Below are 20783 nucleotides of genomic sequence, written 5' to 3'. Positions count from 1 at the left end.
AAATCCACATTAAGAGCACTTGAGGCCAACTCCATAATATGCACTTGTTTTTTTATAGTGTGCTTGTAATTTAAATTTTATCATCTTTTTATTTGCCTTTTGTTTGTGTAAATGTGTAACTGTGCTTTATATTTGCTGCTGTTTATCTTGACCAGGACTCCTTTGGAAAAGATGTTCTTAATCTCAAAGGGAGTTTTTCTGATTAAATAAAAAAGAAAAAAAAACTAAAAAAAACATGCCACTCGCAGGATTCAAACCTGAAAAGAACTTAACAGACGCCGGGAGTCACAACCACAGGTACAAAATGCACGCCTAAAACCCTTCAAATAAATAAGGAGGGAGCGTATTTAATAATAAAAAACAATGAAGCGATGTATGAAAGAGGATGTTAAGTTATGACATATTTTCCTGCCTAATCCCCAAAATATTAGCTGATGTTAAATGACACAACAGGTAAGTTGGAGCAAACTTTGCAACAAACAGATCTGTGCTCGACTGATTCTGTCTGCTCGTCTTGATCAGTGTTTGAACACAAACACTTCAAGTTCAGCGGCTGAGAGAAAAGGAGGCTGGAGATAATTATCAAACCGCACAAACGCCGTTTTTTACGCGCGTCGTGAAGTGCACGGACGCGACGTCGTGGGCATCTGAACGGTGTTTTTTTTAAGGGCTCCATGGGCGTGCGCCTGTAATTTCTTTCCTAAGATGGTGAACGAAAACACCGTGGAAATGAGGTCGATGTCCGTTCTAGTACTTTAGCTCTCAGGATGCTACGGTGGCCGAGGAGGACAGTAGACCTCGGTGTAAAGCAGGCGTTCAGACTAATAGCTGCTCCGATTAAAAGCTGATAAAACTTCACCGAATCACACCGTCATCGTTTCTGTTTCCATCGTCGGTCCGTGTGCGCGGTACTGGACGATTTAACTACCTGAAGGTAAGACTAAAGAATTAAATGCCGCTGCCTTAGAACCGCTACAGTCTCTGGAAGCTACATATGTTCCTAAAGTCCCAAAAGTTCCGAGCTCAAAAACACAAACAAAGCAAACAATCACAAGAGAAACTATTCAAAAAAAGAAACTAGTTTCTAACCTCAGGACAGAAGACGAGGAGCTGCAACCTCGAATCATTATTTTAAGCCAAACGAACTGTCCTCAAACTAATAACATTAAGTCTGGACGTGCAGGAACCAGAAAAGCGTCCAGCCGTCACCTCACACCTCCAAGCACCGCGGTTAGCTTAGTTTGATTTTCGATATTCAGACATTCGGCGAGGATACAGTTAAACAAATCGTTATTCACGCAGTCAATGAAACCCAAACACCTCGTACATGACATGCAATAAGTAAACTTAAGTTTCACAGCTCTTACGTTAGATAGTTTCGATGTTGTTTCGAAGTGCACATGGAAAAATGATCGGGAGACGCACAGAAAACACCAACAATCGCGAACACAAGCGCTCGCTGATTTAGGGACCATCCAACAATTACGTGTCAACTAAAAAAACGGGGAATCTTGACAACGTCTGATCTCTTGCATTAACAACTAAACTTAATGTCATTCACTTACCTAGAAAAGAGCACTTGTACAACTAAAAACAAAAAATGCTCTTTGCAATGCTTGACAAAATATATTTTCTTGATATTGATAATATATTTACATATGTTTCCAAATGAGAAATGTATTCCCATGTATATTCAAATTAAATGTGACTTGAAAGTGACTTCTTCAGTGTGTCTGATCTTATATGTCACACTTGCTTAATTTACGTCAGATATCTCTGATAAAATCTTGAAATTCTATTCATGTCATAAAATGGGCATATGTGTGTATGTATATATTTATTTATGATTATTATCATTTTTTTAGTCGTCCAGGACCTTTTGAAATAGAAATTGAAGACTTAACAGTATTCCCTGAAAACTCCCTTTTGTCTGATCATTTTTTAATAACATTTACATTTACTCTGATGGACTACCCTGCAGTGGGGAATAAGTTTCATTACACTAGAAGTCTTTCAGAAAGCGCTGTAACTAGGTTTAAGGATATGATTCCTTCTTTATGTTCTCTAATGCCATATACCAACACAGTGCAGAGTAGCTACCTAAACTCTGTAAGGGAGTTAGAGTATCAATCAATCAATTTTTTTTTTATATAGCGCCAAATCACAACAAACAGTTGCCCCAAGGCGCTTTATATTGTAAGGCAAGGCCATACAATAATGATGTAAAACCCCAACGGTCAAAACGACCCCCTGTGAGCAAGCACTTGGCTACAGTGGGAAGGAAAAACTCCCTTTTAACAGGAAGAAACCTCCAGCAGAACCAGGCTCAGGGAGGGGCAGTCTTCTGCTGGGACTGGTTGGGGCTGAGGGAGAGAACCAGGAAAAAGACATGCTGTGGAGGGGAGCAGAGATCGATCACTAATGATTAAATGCAGAGTGGTGCATACAGAGCAAAAAGAGAAAGAAACAGTGCATCATGGGAACCCCCCAGCAGTCTACGTCTATAGCAGCATAACTAAGGGATGGTTCAGGGTCACCTGATCCAGTCCCTAACTATAAGCTTTAGCAAAAAGGAAAGTTTTAAGCCTAATCTTAAAAGTAGAGAGGGTGTCTGTCTCCCTGATCTGAATTGGGAGCTGGTTCCACAGGAGAGGAGCCTGAAAGCTGAAGGCTCTGCCTCCCATTCTACTCTTACAAACCCTAGGAACTACAAGTAAGCCTGCAGTCTGAGAGCGAAGCGCTCTATTGGGGTGATATGGTACTACGAGGTCCCTAAGATAAGATGGGACCTGATTATTCAAAACCTTATAAGTAAGAAGAAGAATTTTAAATTCTATTCTAGAATTAACAGGAAGCCAATGAAGAAAGGCCAATATGGGTGAGATATGCTCTCTCCTTCTAGTCCCCGTCAGCACTCTAGCTGCAGCATTTTGAATTAACTGAAGGCTTTTTAGGGAACTTTTAGGACAACCTGATAATAATGAATTACAATAGTCCAGCCTAGAGGAAATAAATGCATGAATTAGTTTTTCAGCATCACTCTGAGACAAGACCTTTCTGATTTTAGAGATATTGCGTAAATGCAAAAAAGCAGTCCTACATATTTGTTTAATATGCGCTTTGAATGACATATCCTGATCAAAAATGACTCCAAGATTTCTCACAGTATTACTAGAGGTCAGGGTAATGCCATCCAGAGTAAGGATCTGGTTAGACACCATGTTTCTAAGATTTGTGGGGCCAAGTACAATAACTTCAGTTTTATCTGAGTTTAAAAGCAGGAAATTAGAGGTCATCCATGTCTTTATGTCTGTAAGACAATCCTGCAGTTTAGCTAATTGGTGTGTGTCGTCTGGCTTCATGGATAGATAAAGCTGGGTATCATCTGCGTAACAATGAAAATTTAAGCAATACCGTCTAATAATACTGCCTAAGGGAAGCATATATAAAGTGAATAAAATTGGTCCTAGCACAGAACCTTGTGGAACTCCATAATTAACTTTAGTCTGTGAAGAAGATTCCCCATTTACATGAACAAATTGTAATCTATTAGACAAATATGATTCAAACCACCGCAGCGCAGTGCCTTTAATACCTATGGCATGCTCTAATCTCTGTAATAAAATTTTATGGTCAACAGTATCAAAAGCAGCACTGAGGTCTAACAGAACAAGCACAGAGATGAGTCCACTGTCTGAGGCCATAAGAAGATCATTTGTAACCTTCACTAATGCTGTTTCTGTACTATGATGAATTCTAAAACCTGACTGAAACTCTTCAAATAGACCATTCCTCTGCAGATGATCAGTTAGCTGTTTTACAACTACCCTTTCAAGAATTTTTGAGAGAAAAGGAAGGTTGGAGATTGGCCTATAATTAGCTAAGATAGCTGGGTCAAGTGATGGCTTTTTAAGTAATGGTTTAATTACTGCCACCTTAAAAGCCTGTGGTACATAGCCAACTAACAAAGATAGATTGATCATATTTAAGATCGAAGCATTAAATAATGGTAGGGCTTCCTTGAGCAGCCTGGTAGGAATGGGGTCTAATAAACATGTTGATGGTTTGGATGAAGTAACTAATGAAAATAACTCAGACAGAACAATCGGAGAGAAGGGGTCTAACCAAATACCGGCATCACTGAAAGCAGCCAAAGATAACGATACGTCTTTGGGATGGTTATGAGTAATTTTTTCTCTAATAGTTAAAATTTTGTTAGCAAAGAAAGTCATGAACTCATTACTAGTTAAAGTTAATGGAATACTCAGCTCAATAGAGCTCTGACTCTTTGTCAGCCTGGCTACAGTGCTGAAAAGAAACCTGGGGTTGTTCTTATTTTCTTCAATTAGTGATGAGTAGAAAGATGTCCTAGCTTTACGGAGGGCTTTTTTATAGAGCAACAGACTCTTTTTCCAGGCTAAGTGAAGATCTTCTAAATTAGTGAGACGCCATTTCCTCTCCAACTTACGGGTTATCTGCTTTAAGCTACGAGTTTGAGAGTTATACCATGGAGTCAGACACTTCTGATTTAAAGCTCTCTTTTTCAGAGGAGCTACAGCATCCAAAGCTGTCTTCAATGAGGATGTAAAACTATTGACGAGATACTCTATCTCCCTTACAGAGTTTAGGTAGCTATTCTGCACTGTGTTGTTATATGGCATTAGAGAACATAAAGAAGGAATCATATCCTTAAACCTAGTTACAGCGCTTTCTGAAAGACTTCTAGTGTAATGAAACTTATTCCCTACTGCTGGGTAGTCCTATCAGAGTAAATGTAAATGTTATTAAAAAATGATCAGACAGAAGGGAGTTTTCAGGGAATACTGTTAAGTCTTCTATTTCCATACCATAAGTCAGAACAAGATCTAAGATATGATTAAAGTGGTGGGTGGACTCATTTACTTTTTGAGCAAAGCCGATAGAGTCTAATAATAGATTAAATGCAGTGTTGAGGCTGTCATTCTCAGCATCTGTGTGGATGTTAAAATCGCCCACTATAATTATCTTATCTGAGCTAAGCACTAAGTCAGACAAAAGGTCTGAAAATTCACAGAGAAACTCACAGTAATGACCAGGTGGACGATAGATAATAACAAATAAAACTGTTTTTTGGGACTTCCAATTTGGATGGACAAGACTAAGAGACAAGCTTTCAAATGAATTAAAGCTCTGTCTGGGTTTTTGATTAATTAATAAGCTGGAATGGAAGATTGCTGCTAATCCACCGCCCCGGCCCGTGCTACGAGCATTCTGACAGTTAGTGTGACTCGGGGGTGTTGACTCATTTAAACTAACATATTCATCCTGCTGTAACCAGGTTTCTGTTAGGCAGAATAAATCAATATGTTGATCAATTATTATATCATTTACCAACAGGGACTTAGAAGAGAGAGACCTAATGTTTAATAGACCACATTTAACTGTTTTAGTCTGTGGTGCAGTTGAAGGTGCTATATTATTTTTCTTTTGAATTTTATGCGTAAATAGATTTTTGCTGGTTATTGGTAGTCTGGGAGCAGGCACCGTCTCTACGGGGATGGGGTAATGAGGGGATGGCAGGGGGAGAGAAGCTGCAGAGAGGTGTGTAAGACTACAACTCTGCTTCCTGGTCCCAACCCTGGACAGTCACGGTTTGGAGGATTTAAGAAAATTAGCCAGATTTCTAGAAATGAGAGCTGCTCCATCCAAAGTGGGATGGATGCCGTCTCTCCTAACAAGACCAGGTTTTCCCCAGAAGCTTTGCCAATTATCTATGAAGCCCACCTCATTTTTTGGACACCACTCAGACAGCCAGCAATTCAAGGAGAACATGCGGCTAAACATGTCACTCCCAGTCTGATTGGGGAGGGGCCCAGAGAAAACTACAGAGTCCGACATTGTTTTTGCAAAGTTACACACCGATTTAATGTTAATTTTAGTGACCTCCGATTGGCGTAACCGGGTGTCATTACTGCCGACGTGAATTACAATTTTACCAAATTTACGCTTAGCCTTAACCAGCAGTTTCAAATTTCCTTCAATGTCGCCTGCTCTGGCCCCCGGAAGACAATTGACTATGGTTGCTGGTGTCGCTAACTTCACATTTCTCAAAACAGAGTCGCCAATAACCAGAGTTTGATCCTCGGCGGGTGTGTCGTCGAGTGGGGAAAAACGGTTAGAAATGTGAACGGGTTGGCGGTGTACAAGGGGCTTCTGTTTAGGGCTACGCTTCCTCCTCACAGTCACCCAGTCAGCCTGCTTTCCCGGCTGCTCGGGATCTGCCAGGGGGGAACTAACGGCGGCTAAGCTACCTTGGTCCGCACCGACTACAGGGGCCTGGCTAGCTGTAGAATTTTCCACGGTGCGGAGCCGAGTCTCCAATTCGCCCAGCCTGGCCTCCAAAGCTACGAATAAGCTACACTTATTACAAGTACCATTACTGCTAAAGGAGGCCGAGGAATAACTAAACATTTCACACCCAGAGCAGAAAAGTGCGGGAGAGACAGGAGAAGCCGCCATGCTAAATCGGCTAAGAGCTAGTAGCTACGCTAAGCTAGCGGATTCCTAAAAACACGCAAAGTGAATAATGTGTAAATAATTTAGAGGTGATTCAGCAGAAGGAGTGCTTTAGTTAAGGCACGTAAAGATTACACTGGGAAACAAATCGTAATCTAGATAACTAGATCAATCTAACTGCGCAGATTAAACAGCTAACAGATACAGAAAAACACCGCTGTGCTCCGGAACAGGAAGTGATACAATACCGCAGTGAGAGCCAAACACCAGTAGAGGCAAGCAAGCAAGTGCCCAGTATCTTGTCAATAGTTTTACATCCTCATTGAAGACAACTTTGGATGCTGTAGCTCCTAGGAAGCTAGGACATCTTTCTACTCATCACTAATTGAAGAAAATAAGAACAACCCCAGGTTTCTTTTCAGCACTGTAGCCAGGCTGACAAAGATTCAGAGCTCTATTGAGCTGAGTATTCCATTAACTTTAACTAGTAATGACTTCATGACTTTCTTTGCTAACAAAATTTTGACTATTAGAGAAAAAATTACTCATAACCATCCCAAAGATGTATCGTTATCTTTGGCTGCTTTCAGTGATGCCGGTATTTGGTTAGACTCTTTCTCTCCGATTGTTCTGTCTGTTATTTTCATTAGTTACTTCATCCAAACCATCAACATGTTTATTAGACCCCATTCCTGCCAGGCTGCTCAAGGAAGTCCTACCATTATTTAATGCTTCAATCTTAAATATGATCAATCTATCTTTGTTAGTTGGTTATGTACCACAGGCTTTTAAGGTGGCAGTAATTAAACCATTACTTAAAAAGCCATCACTTGACCCAGCTATCTTAGCTAATTATAGGCCAATCTCCAACCTTCCTTTTCTCTCAAAAATTCTTGAAAGGGTAGTTGTAAAACAGCTAACTGATCATCTGCAGAGGAATGGTCTATTTGAAGAGTTTCAGTCAGGTTTTAGAATTCATCATAGTACAGAAACAGCATTAGTGAAGGTTACAAATGATCTTCTTATGGCCTCAGACAGTGGACTCATCTCTGTGCTTGTCCTGTTAGACCTCAGTGCTGCTTTTGATACTGTTGACCATAAAATTTTATTACAGAGATTAGAGCATGTCATAGGTATTAAAGGCATTGCGCTGCGGTGGTTTGAATCATATTTGTCTAATAGATTACAGTTTGTTCATGTAAATGGGGAATCTTCTTCACAGACTAAAGTTAATTATGGAGTTCCACAAGGTTCTGTGCTAGGACCAATTTTATTCACTTTATACATGCTTCCCTTGGGCAGTATTATTAGACGGTATTGCTTAAATTTTCATTGTTACGCAGATGATACCCAGCTTTATCTATCCATGAAGCCAGAGGATACACACCAATTAGCTAAACTGCAGGATTGTCTTACAGACATAAAGACATGGATGACCTCTAATTTCCTGCTTTTAAACTCAGATAAAACTGAAGTTATTGTACTTGGCCCCACAAATCTTAGAAGCATGGTGTCTAACCAGATCGTTACTCTGGATGGCATTTCCCTGATCTCTAGTAATACTGTGAGAAATCTTGGAGTTATTTTTGATCAGGATATGTCATTCAAAGCGCATATTAAACAAATATGTAGGACTGCCTTTTTGCATTTACGCAATATCTCTAAAATCAGAAAAGTCTTGTCTCAGAGTGATGCTGAAAAATTAATTCATGCATTTATTTCCTCTAGGCTGGACTATTGTAATTCATTATTATCAGGTTGTCCTAAAAGTTCCCTAAGAAGCCTTCAGTTGGTTCAGAATGCTGCAGCTAGAGTACTGACGGGGACTAGCAGGAGAGAGCATATCTCACCCGTGTTGGCCTCCCTTCATTGACTTCCTGTTAATGCTAGAATAGAATTTAAAATTCTTCTTCTTACTTATAAGGTTTTGAATAATCAGGTCCCATCTTATCTTAGGGACCTCGTAGTACCATATTACCCCATTAGAGCGCTTCGCTCTGAGACTGCGGGCTTACTTGTAGTTCCTAGGGTTTGTAAGAGTAGAATGGGAGGCAGAGCCTTCAGCTTTCAGGCTCCTCTCCTGTGGAACCAGCTCCCAATTCAGATCAGGGAGACAGATACCCTCTCTACTTTTAAGATTAGGCTTAAAACTTTCCTTTTCGCTAAGGCTTATAGTTAGGGCTGGATCGGGTGACCCTGGACCATCCCTTGGTTATGTTGCTTTAGACCTAGACTGTGGGGGGGTTCCCATGATGCACTGTTTCTTTCTCTTTTTGCTCCGTATGCATCACTCTGCATTTAATCATTAGTGATCGATCTCTTTTTCCTGGTTCTTTCCCTCAGCCCCAACCAGTCCCAGCAGAAGACTGCCCCTCCCTGAGCCTGGTTCTGCTGGAGGTTTCTTCCTGTTAAAAGGGAGTTTTTCCTTCCCACTGTGGCCAAGTGCTTGCTCATAGGGGGTCGTTTTGACCGTTGGGGTTTTTCATAATTATTGTATGGCCTTGCCTTACAATATGGAGCGCCTTGGGGCAACTGTTTGTTGTGATTTGGCGCTATATAAAAAAAAAGTTGATTGATTGATTGATTTTGGGGGGGGGGGGGGGGGGGTAAAAATCTGGGCCGAACTACCATTTACACCATAGAACTTGATAAACTTTATTGTCATCCATTTCAGAGTGGCTACCTTTCAGAACCTTTATTCAGTGGAAGATTGCAAGAATCAAGGGCAAATATGGATCATGGACCTCACTTTCTCAGTTACATCTCAATAGCTTTTACAATTTTCATCCAAGCATAAGGCAAATTGCTTTATTTTAATCTGGGGCCATATCCTCACCTTGCACTAACTTTGTTTTTGTGGAAAAATCCCAACATCAGGGTTAAATAAGGTGCCAGAGGCCAAAATTTAATGTTTTACCTCAATAGGTTTTTCAAATATCATCCTTTTTCTGGGGAAATTGCTTTAATTTAATCTGGGGCCATATTCTCATAAAAAAGCTGTGTCAAACAACAGCATATGTTGAGACTTGTGCAAAATATCATTAGCAACACCATACTTAGAACAAATATCCACTAGCCTTTGAACGCCCTTCACACAAGGAGCAAAAACAAGATCATCAGCCTACATTAAGTTATTTAGAATTACATCTGTACAGCAACAGCCAGCTGGCCTCTACTGGTGGTTGGCTCTCACTGCGGTATTGTATCACTTCCTGTTCTGGAACACAGCGGTGTTTTTCTGTATCTGTTAGCTGTTTAATCTGCGCAGTTAGATTGATCTAGTTAACTAGATAACGATTTGTTTCACAGTGTAATCTTCACGTGCCTTAACTAAAGCACTCCCTCTGCTGAATCACCTCTAAATTATTTACACATTATTCACTTTGTGTGTTTTTAGGAATCCGCTAGCTTAGCGCAGCTACTAGCTCTTAGCCGGTTTAGCATGGCGGCTTCTCCTGTCTCTCCCGCACTTTTCTGCTCTGGGTGTGAAATGTTTAGTTATTCCTCGGCCTCCTTTAGCAGTAATGGTACTTGTAATAAGTGTAGCTTATTCGTAGCTTTGGAAAATCCTACAGCTAGCCAGGCCCCTGTAGTCGGTGTGGACCAAGGTAGCTTAGCCGCCATTAGTTCCCCTCCAGCAGATCCCGAGCAGCCGGGAAAGCAGGCCAACTGGGTGACTGTGAGGACGAAGTGTAGCCCTAAACAGAAGCCCCGTGTACACCGCCAACCCGTTCACATCTCTAACTGTTTTTCCCCACTCGGCGACACACCCGCCGAGGAACAAACTCTGGTTATTGGCAACTCTGTTTTGAGAAATGTGAAGTTAGCGACACCAGCCCCATAGTCAATTGTCTTCCGGGGGCCAGAGCAGGCGACATTGAAGGAAATTTGAAACTGCTGGCTAAGGCTAAGCGTAAATTTGGTAAGATTGTAATTCACATCGGCAGTAATGACACCCGGTTATGCCAATCGGAGGTCACTAAAATTAATATTGAATCGGTGTGTAACTTTGCAAAAACAATGTCGGACTCTGTAGTTTTCTCTGGGCCCCTCCCCAATCGGACAGGGACTGACATGTTTAGCTGCATATTCTCCTTGAATTGCTGGCTGTCTGAGTGGTGTCCAAAAAATGAGGTGGGCTTCATAGATAATTGGCAAAGCTTCTGGGGAAAACCTGGTCTTGTTAGGAGAGACGGCATCCATCCTACTTTGGATGGAGCAGCTCTCATTTCTAGAAATCTGGCCAGTTTTCTTAAATCCTCCAAACCGTGACTATCCAGGGTTGGGACCAGGAAGCAGAGTTGTAGTCTTACACACCTCTCTGCAGCTTCTCTCCCCCTGCCATCCCCTCATTACCCCATCCCCGTAGAGACGGTGCCTGCTCCCAGACTACCAATAACCAGCAAAAATCTATTTAAGCATAAAAATTCAAAAAGAAAAAATAATATAGCACCTTCAACTGCACCACAGACTAAAACAGTTAAATGTGGTCTATTAAACATTAGGTCTCTCTCTTCTAAGGCCCTGTTAGTAAATGATATAATAATTGATCAACATATTGATTTATTCTGCCTTACAGAAACCTGGTTACAGCAGGATGAATATGTTAGTTTAAATGGGGTCAACACCCCCAAGTCACACTAACTGCCAGAACACTCGTAGCACGGGCCGAGGCGGAGGATTAGCAGCAATCTTCCATTCCAGCTTATTAATTAATCAAAAACCCAGACAGAGCTTTAATTCATTTGAAAGCTTGTCTCTTAGTCTTGTCCATCCAAATTGGAAGTCCCAAAAAACAGTTTTATTTGTTGTTGTCTATCGTCCACCTGGTCGTTACTGTGAGTTTCTCTGTGAATTTTCAGACCTTTTGTCTAACTTAGTGCTTAGCTCAGATAAGATAATTATAGTGGGCGATTTTAACATCCACACAGATGCTGAGAATGACAGCCTCAACACTGCATTTAATCTATTGTTAGACTCGATTGGCTTTGCTCAAAATGTAAATGAGTCCACCCACCACTTTAATCATACCTTAGATCTTGTTCTGACTTATGGTATGGAAATTGAAGACTTAACAGTATTCCCTGAAAACCCCCTTCTGTCTGATCATTTCTTAATAACATTTACATTTAATCTGATGGACTACCCAGCAGTGGGGAATAAGTTTCATTACAGTAGAAGTCTTTCAGAAAGCGCTGTAACTAGGTTTAAGGATATGATTCCTTCTTTATGTTCTCTAATGCCATATATCAACACAGTGCAGAGTAGCTACCTAAGCTCAGTGAGTGAGATAGATTATCTCGTCAATAGTTTTATATCCTCATTGAGGACAACTTTGGATGCTGTAGCTCCTCTGAAAAAAAGAGCCTTAAATCAGAAGTACCTGACTCCGTGGTGTAACCCACAAACTCGCAGCTTAAAGCAGATAACCCGTAAGTTGGAGAGGAAATGGCATCTCACTAATTTAGAAGATCTTCACTTAGCCTGGAAAAAGAGTCTGTTGCTCTATAAAAAAGCCCTCCGTAAAGCTAGGACATCTTACTACTCATCACTAATTGAAGAAAATAAGAACAACCCCAGGTTTCTTTTCAGCACTGTAGCCAGGCTGACAAAGAGTCAGAGCTCTATTGAGCCGAGTAGTCCTTTAACTTTAACTAGTAATGACTTCATGACTTTCTTTGCTAATAAAATTTTAACTATTAGAGAAAAAATTACTCATAACCATCCCAAAGACATATCGTTCTCTTTGGCTGCTTTCAGTGATGCTGGTATTTGGTTAGACTCTTTCTCTCCGATTGTTCTGTCTGAGTTATTTTCATTAGTTACTTCCTCCAAACCATCAACATGTCTGTTAGACCCGATTCCTACCAGGCTGCTCAAGGAAGCCCTACCATTAATTAATAATATGATCAATCTATCTTTATTAGTTGGCTATATACCACAGGCTTTTAAGGTGGCAGTAATTAAACCATTACTTAAAAAGCCATCACTTGACCCAGCTATCTTAGCTAATTATAGGCCAATCTCCAACCTTCCTTTTCTCTCAAAAATTCTTGAAAGGGTAGTTGTAAAACAGCTAACTGATCATGTGCAGAGGAATGGTCTATTTGAAGAGTTTCAGTCAGGGTTTAGAATTCATCATAGTACAGAAACAGCATTAGTGAAGGTTACAAATGATCTTCTTATGGCCTCAGACAGTGGACTCATCTCTGTGCTCGTCCTGTTAGACCTCAGTGCTGCTTTTGATACTGTTGACCATAAAATTTTATTACAGAGATTAGAGCATGCCATAGGTATTAAAGGCACTGCGCTGCGGTGGTTTGAATCATATTTATCTAATAGATTACAATTTGTTCATGTAAATGGGGAGTCTTCTTCGCAGACTAAGGTTAATTATGGAGTTCCACAAGGTTCTGTGCTAGGACCAATTTTATTCACTTTATACATGCTTCCCTTAGGCAGTATTATTAGACAGCATTGCTTAAATTTTCATTGTTACGCAGATGATACCCAGCTTTATCTATCCATGAAGCCAGAGGACACACACCAATTAGCTAAACTGCAGGATTGTCTTACAGACATAAAGACATGGATGACCTCTAATTTCCTGCTTTTAAACTCAGATAAAACTGAAGTTATTGTACTTGGCCCCACAAATCTTAGAAACATGGTGTCTAACCAGATCCTTACTCTGGATGGCATTACCCTGACCTCTAGTAATACTGTGAGAAATCTTGGAGTCATTTTTGATCAGGATATGTCATTCAATGCACATATTAAACAAATATGTAGGACTGCTTTTTTGCATTTGCGCAGTATCTCTAAAATTAGAAAGGTCTTGTCTCAGAGTGATGCTGAAAAACTAATTCATGCATTTATTTCCTCTAGGCTGGACTATTGTAATTCATTATTATCAGGTTGTCCTAAAAGTTCCCTGAAAAGCCTTCAGTTAATTCAAAATGCTGCAGCTAGAGTACTGACGGGGACTAGAAGGAGAGAGCATATCTCACCCATATTGGCCTCTCTTCATTGGCTTCCTGTTAATTCTAGAATAGAATTTAAAATTCTTCTTCTTACTTATAAGGTTTTGAATAATCAGGTCCCATCTTATCTTAGGGACCTCGTAGTACCATATCACCCCAATAGAGCGCTTCGCTCTCAGACTGCAGGCTTACTTGTAGTTCCTAGGGTTTGTAAGAGTAGAATGGGAGGCAGAGCCTTCAGCTTTCAGGCTCCTCTCCTGTGGAACCAGCTCCCAATTCGGATCAGGGAGACAGACACCCTCTCTACTTTTAAGATTAGGCTTAAAACTTTCCTTTTTGCTAAAGCTTATAGTTAGGGCTGGATCAGGTGACCCTGAACCATCCCTTAGTTATGCTGCTATAGACGTAGACTGCTGGGGGGTTCCCATGATGCACTGTTTCTTTCTCTTTTTGCTCTGTATGCACCACTCTGCATTTAATCATTAGTGATTGATCTCTGCTCCCCTCCACAGCATGTCTTTTTCCTGGTTCTCTCCCTCAGCCCCAACCAGTCCCAGCAGAAGACTGCCCCTCCCTGAGCCTGGTTCTGCTGGAGGTTTCTTCCTGTTAAAAGGGAGTTTTTCCTTCCCACTGTAGCCAAGTGTTTGCTCACAGGGGGTCGTTTTGACCGTTGGGGTTTTTACGTAATTATTGTATGGCCTTGCCTTACAATATAAAGCGCCTTGGGGCAACTGTTTGTTGTGATTTGGCGCTATATAAATAAAATTGATTTGATATGGCACTCTGGTAACACAAATACTCAAATTGTTCATATTGAATAACAAGGGTGAGAGGATTTTAACATATTTAAGGAATAATATAAAATAATTTATAAACTGTCATAATTATAACACCACTACAAACATAAGAAATACAATATTAAAATAAATATTTAATCCATTATATGAAAAAATAAACAAGAACTATTGTACTTGCAATACACCCAATAAAACAATGTTGCAATAGATGCTTTAATCAACAAATGACTAACAATCAGTAACTAATCTATGAAGTGTTTCCAAATCTAGTAGACCACACAAACAGATTCAGGAAAAAACATTCCCTGTTAGATGTGTTGACAAGGGTCACCATCATTGGCACCCAGGGCACAGATATTCCTCATCCATTGGAGGTTTCTGCACACAGGTGTGGTGGTAGCACCTCCGACACATGTCACAGACAGTCTGGGTAAACAAGAACATGGAGTGTTACTTTATTCATCTATTATATGAAATCCCTGAGTCTATAGACATTTTGTTCTTCACCAATTTATCACACATACTCAGTCATCCTCAACCGCTTAGTCCACTTAAGGGTCGCGGGGAGCTGGAGCCTATCCCGGCAGTCATACATCGTGAGGCGGGGTACACTCAGGACAGGATGCCAGTCTGTCACAGGGACACAAACAGACAAACAAACACAGTCACACCCACTTGCACACATACGGACATTTTAAAGATCCCAGTCCACCTAACCCGCATGTCTTTGGATGTGGGAGGAAACCGGAGCACCCGGAGGAAACCCACGCAAACACGGGGAGAACATGAACTCCACACAGAAAGGCCACAGGCGGGAAGTGAACCCATGACCTTCTCGCTGTGAGGCAACAGTGCTAACCACTATACCACCGTGCTGCCCCGGGACAATATATTTACTTCTTTTTTAGGAAAAACAAAGCTGAGTTACAATTTATTAGACAATTGTCTACACATTAGAGTCTGTTTACCTCAACTTAATTTTATTTTATAAGATGATAACCTTTTCAGCAGCAGTCTCAATTATCCAGCACCTCTAATTGTAAATGAGTCCTGTAGAGGACAGCGCACTGTGGGAGGCTTTGGATGAAAAATATATATCAAAAAAATATTTGACCAGGGTTCAAAGATGTTTTTCTATGAGGTTGTGAACCTCATTTTGCAGATACCTAATGTGAAGAACTTACTCATTGTGCTTCATCGTGATCCTCCATCACACAATAAAAAAAACAGACTGCTCTGATCTTCTGTTACTATCGATATATTCAACACACTGTTGTAGTATGTTCAGATTAATACAGTTTGCATTGCAGAGTACTCATTAAATGGTTTAATATTTCTTAGGTAACATGTATGATTGACAATGCTGAGCAAAACAGGAAGCACACCAGATTCTCTGACAAGGGAAGTGGTCATGTCCAGCCTTAACTTGTCCACTGCAGTCTGTAAGGTGTCAAGATAAGATAGACAATAAAAGCTCTTCTCTCTCCTTCTCCCTGAAAAATTTTCTCTGCAAACAGGTCACTAATTTGAGAAGCAGAATGACGTGTAATTATGTAAAGTACAATAAAACAAAGTAGGAAGAATACAATTCAATGAAAATTGTCATGCTTTGTTTTTTGGTTTCCACAAAAAGAAAGCTCGTGCAAGGTGAGGATACGTCCCCAGATTAAATTAAAGCAATTTCCCCAGAAATAGGTTGACATTTGAAAAAGCTATTGAGGAAAAACATGAAATTTGGGCCTCTGGCGCCTTATTTACCCATAAAGCTGGGATTTTTCCCCAAAAAGAAAGCTTGTGTTGTGTGGGCCGCTGAAGAGGAGGTACTGCTGGCCCACCACCACCAGAGGGCGCCCTGCCTGGAGTGCGGGCTCCAGACACCAGAGGGCGCCGCCGCCGTACGAGAGCAGTCAGGGTGACAGCTGTCACCCATTACTGGACACAGCTGACTCCACTCAGCCCGGGGGTATATCATCAGGACGGCGTCTCCACCTCAGTGCCGAGATATCGCCTTAAGACTGAGGTAACGTTCTCTGCATTCATAGTCTGAATAACCAGCTAAAACTTGTTAAACCTTTTCAGGACTGCTGACTACTGATAGCTAAATTGCTTGGATAAGTACTCACCTTCCTGTTATATATTGACAAGAGGTGGAGGCGGCTCTTCCCCTCTCCGTTACTGGGTGCTGTCGCATCCACACCTGTGTGTTGTTGCTCTCTCCCCGCCAGCAGTACCGGATCCGACGAGCGGAGGCAGTGGCCACCTGGGAATTTGGGACTTGGCGGTTCCAGTATTTCCAGGGTTCGGTGGCAGAGGAGATCTGGGTGGTTCCGGTTCGACTGAGACGGACGTCTCCTACCTTCGAGCCTGCCCACACGACACCAGCGGATTCGACCCCAAATTGTTAATTGTTGTATTCGTTGTGCTCGTTTCACAACAGTAAAACTTGTTATTCACCTTTCTCCATTGTCCGTTCATTACGCCCCCTGTTGTGGGTCCGTGTACCTACACTTTCACAACAGCTTGTGCAAGGTGAGGATATGGCGCCAGATTAATATAAAGCAATTTCCCCAGAAATAGGTTGACATTTGAAGAAGCTATTGAGAAAAAACCTGACATTTGGGCCTCTGGCTCCTTATTTACCCATAAAGCTGGTATTTTTCCCCAAAAAGAAAGCTCGTGCAAGGTGAGGATATGGCCCCAGATTGAATTAAAGCAATTTCCCCAGAAATAGGTTGACATTTGAAAAAGCTATTGAAGAAAAACCTGAAATTTGGGCCTCTGGCTCCTTATTTAACCCTAATGTTGGGATTTTTCCCCAAAAAGAAAACTCGTGCAAGGTGAGGACATGGCCCCAGATTAAAATGAAGCAATTTCCCTTGAAATAGGTTGACAAAAGAAAAAGCTATTGAGGAAAAACATGAAATTATGGCCACAGCCTGCTAATTTCACCACAATAGGCTTGTTCCTTGGCTCTATTTTGATGGTGAAATGTAAGCATATTGCCACCAATAATGAAGATGAAGATATTGCATGGGCGTTCTGATGAAAACTGGAAAACCTATTGAAAAAAAAAAGACAATAAAAGTTAGGCCCAGGTTGCACATTTGTCTGCTTTGCAAAGGGTCTGAAATATGAACAGAACCTCGACTTTACCTGCCAGACCTCTCATGAAAACTCGAAAAGCTTTTGTAAAATTAAGATTAAAATTATCTCCAAAACATTTTCTGGGCCAAGCTTAATATTTCTACATTCCAATAAGAATTTGTTTTTATCAAATGGTGGGGGTTTTCAACTTTGTTTTTACATTTTAAACACAGCACATGCTTATTTATTGGGCAGTGAATAAAATACAGTTACCAAAACATATTAAAGAAAAATACTCGCTGATTGTTAGATTTACACTTTTTTGTAGTCACGTACTTTTTCAACGGTCCCTAAATTTGCCTTTGGCTGAATGTCTGAATATCGAATTTCAATCTAACTTCACCATGGTCAAGCTGTCCTGGATCCTGGAGGTGAGTCTTCAGTGGTCTGTCTGCTTGAAGTCTCGTGTGTGGCCTCTGTTGACCCGGACCGGTCTGGGTCTGGGCTCCGTCTCTGTGTTCCTGCTGGCCGAGTCGCACAGAGCGGCACGTTTCCGCCTGGTGGAGACGTCTTGGTGAAGTTTGTGTTCTGGGGTGTCCATCTGTATCTACTTGGTCGTTGGCTTGGTTTAAAGTGCTCCTCTGATCTGAGGGGCCTTCAGGGTGTGGCCCTGATGGAAGTCCACCCATCGTTTTCCTGCAAGCCATTTACATCCGGCACGACACCGAAGCAGTTGTGTCGACAGGCTGAACTCGCTGAAACTTCCCTCTGTGGACTCTGGGTCAGTGTCAGGACGCATCACCATCCTGTTGCTGTGAAATGACGGCTGTCTGACAGAGGGCCCGTCCACATGGTTCCAGTATTACCCTGACCGGATCAGCACACGGGTGCCTCGGTGTTGAGGACCCCAGTAGCTGGAGAAGGTCAAGGACCTGCCCACGTTTCACCTGGCTGCAGTTATTTGGACCAGCTGTTTGTCCGGGTGGGTTCTTTGGTTTGCTGCGTCTGTGATACCATAGACGGCACCGCAGCATGGTCCCAGGTTTGACTTGTGTCATCTTGAAACCACACATCCCTGAAATGGGTGTATCAAAAACTGACTCCCCCCCCCCCCCCCCCCCCCCCCACACACACACACACACAGTCACCGTCTCACTGTGTCCATGTGTCCTTTTTAGTACTGCACCGCACATTTTCATTTGTTCTGCAAGTTATTTTGTGTCTGCAATAAATCGGGTAGAAAAATGGCTCTCCAGCCAAAAGTGTCCGTTTCTGTAGACGGGGACACGCTTTGAGCCTTGATTATTAGTCTTGTCAAAGTAACTCAACAAGACTATGTTGGTGTGTCTGTTGGTTTGTTTGTTAGTTTGTTCACCTTGAATTTGGAGCATTTGTCATCTGATTGACTTTAAATTTGGTCAGAACATGTGGACCACCTGTGTGCATAAGCCTGTGATTTTTGGAGTGGTTACATTAATATTTACCACTGATAATTGGGTCAAACTTCACAAATTTTGGGAAGATTTAAACGAAAAACCACCCTGTGGCAAACACCAGAATTACATCTTTTGTTATCAGATGACACCACCTGGTGGCAAAAACCAGACGTACATGCAGATGGGCTGTGATTGAAAGCGGTTCTGTTTGCTTCGTCACATTCAGGGATCTGTGTGAAACTTCAGACAACAAGCAGCATTTTGTTAATAATCACGTTTACATTTCCTCGTCGTCGTTCCAACAGGCTTCTGTTCAGGTCAAATGCTTGTGAAGTTTGTCTGGTTTCCTCATTTGCAGTGCTTTTGTCATTCGCTGTTAAATGCCACTGAGTCTGTAAAATGAAGATATTCTTCTAGCTGTTTGTAACGACAATGACTTAAACAAAAAATAAAATAAATAGCATATTGTGTGGTTAAAGCAGCAGCAGGCGGGCAGACGTCACTGTGATCTCCATTCGGTCCCTGGCAGCCCTGACACAGATTGAGCGGACAGTGCGCGGTGTCAAAAACACACCGTTCATCACGCCGCAATGTGGCGCTCTTAAAAAGCTGCATTTAAAAACAGTGTTTAGATGCAGAGAACGTGTGTCAAATACGGGCTTCTGTGTGTCAGGGCTGGAAAAGACGAGACAATTTTCAGTGTGTCGTTTATGCAGAAAAGGTCCAATGACAACACGCAGCTTTGTTTCTGCCCCTGAGACCATCAACCAGTCACAGACGGGGACTCAGTTTAATTTGCATGCAGTGTGTGCAGTCACACTGTATGCAAATGAAAATTCTGACTGCATAATCACAGTTTCGTTATCGTTCCAGCAGGCTTCTGTTCAGGTAACATACTTGTGAAGTTTGTCTGGTTTCATACGTTGTGGCACTTTTTTCACTGTAATTAACCCTCTGGGGTCGTCCCCATCGTATACGACAGCTGAATACAAGTTTTATTTAATTATACAGTGGTCCCTCACTATAACGCGGTTCACCTTTCGTGGCCTCGCAGTTTTGTGGATTTTTTTTTGTCCAATTTCGCATGCTTTTTTTTTTTTTACACCGCATTGTGTTCTGCATCCTCATCAAGCAGGCCGGTCGCAGTACCGCGTGCATTGTGTTCTGCGTGTGTCTGTTTATAAGAATCTTCTTGCCCCCAAAAGAAAAAAAGAGCGCCAACAACTACCCATAACTGTGTTCTTCACACGGAAAAAGACACCTGCACCGAGGTATCACTCAGTGGAAAAAGGCGTGACAGCGGAGCGGCGCCACGACGAAGAGGCGCGATTAGAGGAACTGTGAAATACTGGTCAGTCACTATTAATAATTTCTTATATATCTAACCTCGTAGGTTGATTGTTAAAATTAAATTTGTTAGTTCTAAAAGCCATCATAATTATTTATAGGAAAACATTCTATTTTTATTTCTCAAACAAATGTTTGGGTCTGAAAACAGGTTGGTCTTATTTTTCTACTAAGGTTTGAACTTTGAGAGTGTTTACACACGAGAGAAAAGTGAGAAAATGTTAGTGCCTGTTTGAGAAAAGTGTATAAAGTGTGTAGTGAGGGGTTTTACAGCCTTAAAACGTCTATAATAATTGTAAAAAATAACGCTGTCGACTTCGCGGATTTTGCCTATTGCGGGTTATTTTTAGAACGTAACTCCCGCGATAAACGAGGGACCACTGTACATAACTTTTAATGATATTAGATAGAAACATACTTTTTTTTTTTTTTACAGAAAAGTACACTCCAGAGACTTTCGAATGAACTCTCCGCCATGCTTATACTCATAGAAACTGTGTGATGACGTGCGCAATGTGAGTGTCCAATCAGGAATTGGTTCACCATCACATGGTTTTCCAATATCCACTCGTAGGACAGAACAATCTCATGTGGTGCACCAAAGAGTGTCAGTAGAGGAGATGCTTTACTACTTGGCCCAT

The 20783-nt window shown here is 41.5% G+C and overlaps 1 protein-coding gene across 2 annotated transcripts in view; it reads left to right on the top strand.

Annotated features, from left to right (window-relative positions):
* Nucleotides 1-740: 740 nt before the first annotated feature.
* Nucleotides 741-20783, top strand: part of ppm1f (protein phosphatase, Mg2+/Mn2+ dependent, 1F) — a 151564-nt gene continuing 131521 nt past the window's right edge. The window contains exon 1 of one of the 2 annotated variants that reach the window (XM_034169650.1): nt 741-934. The gene's annotated coding sequence lies outside the window, so the exon portion shown is untranslated. The remainder of the gene's footprint in view (nt 935-20783) is intronic. The other variant, XM_034169649.1, reaches the window with a different exon arrangement.

This window comes from Thalassophryne amazonica, chromosome 5 (assembly GCF_902500255.1).
Source record: "Thalassophryne amazonica chromosome 5, fThaAma1.1, whole genome shotgun sequence".
NCBI lineage: Eukaryota > Metazoa > Chordata > Actinopteri > Batrachoidiformes > Batrachoididae > Thalassophryne > Thalassophryne amazonica.
The sequence above is the reverse complement of the archived record's forward strand: the minus strand, read 5'-3'. Positions and strand labels throughout refer to the sequence as shown.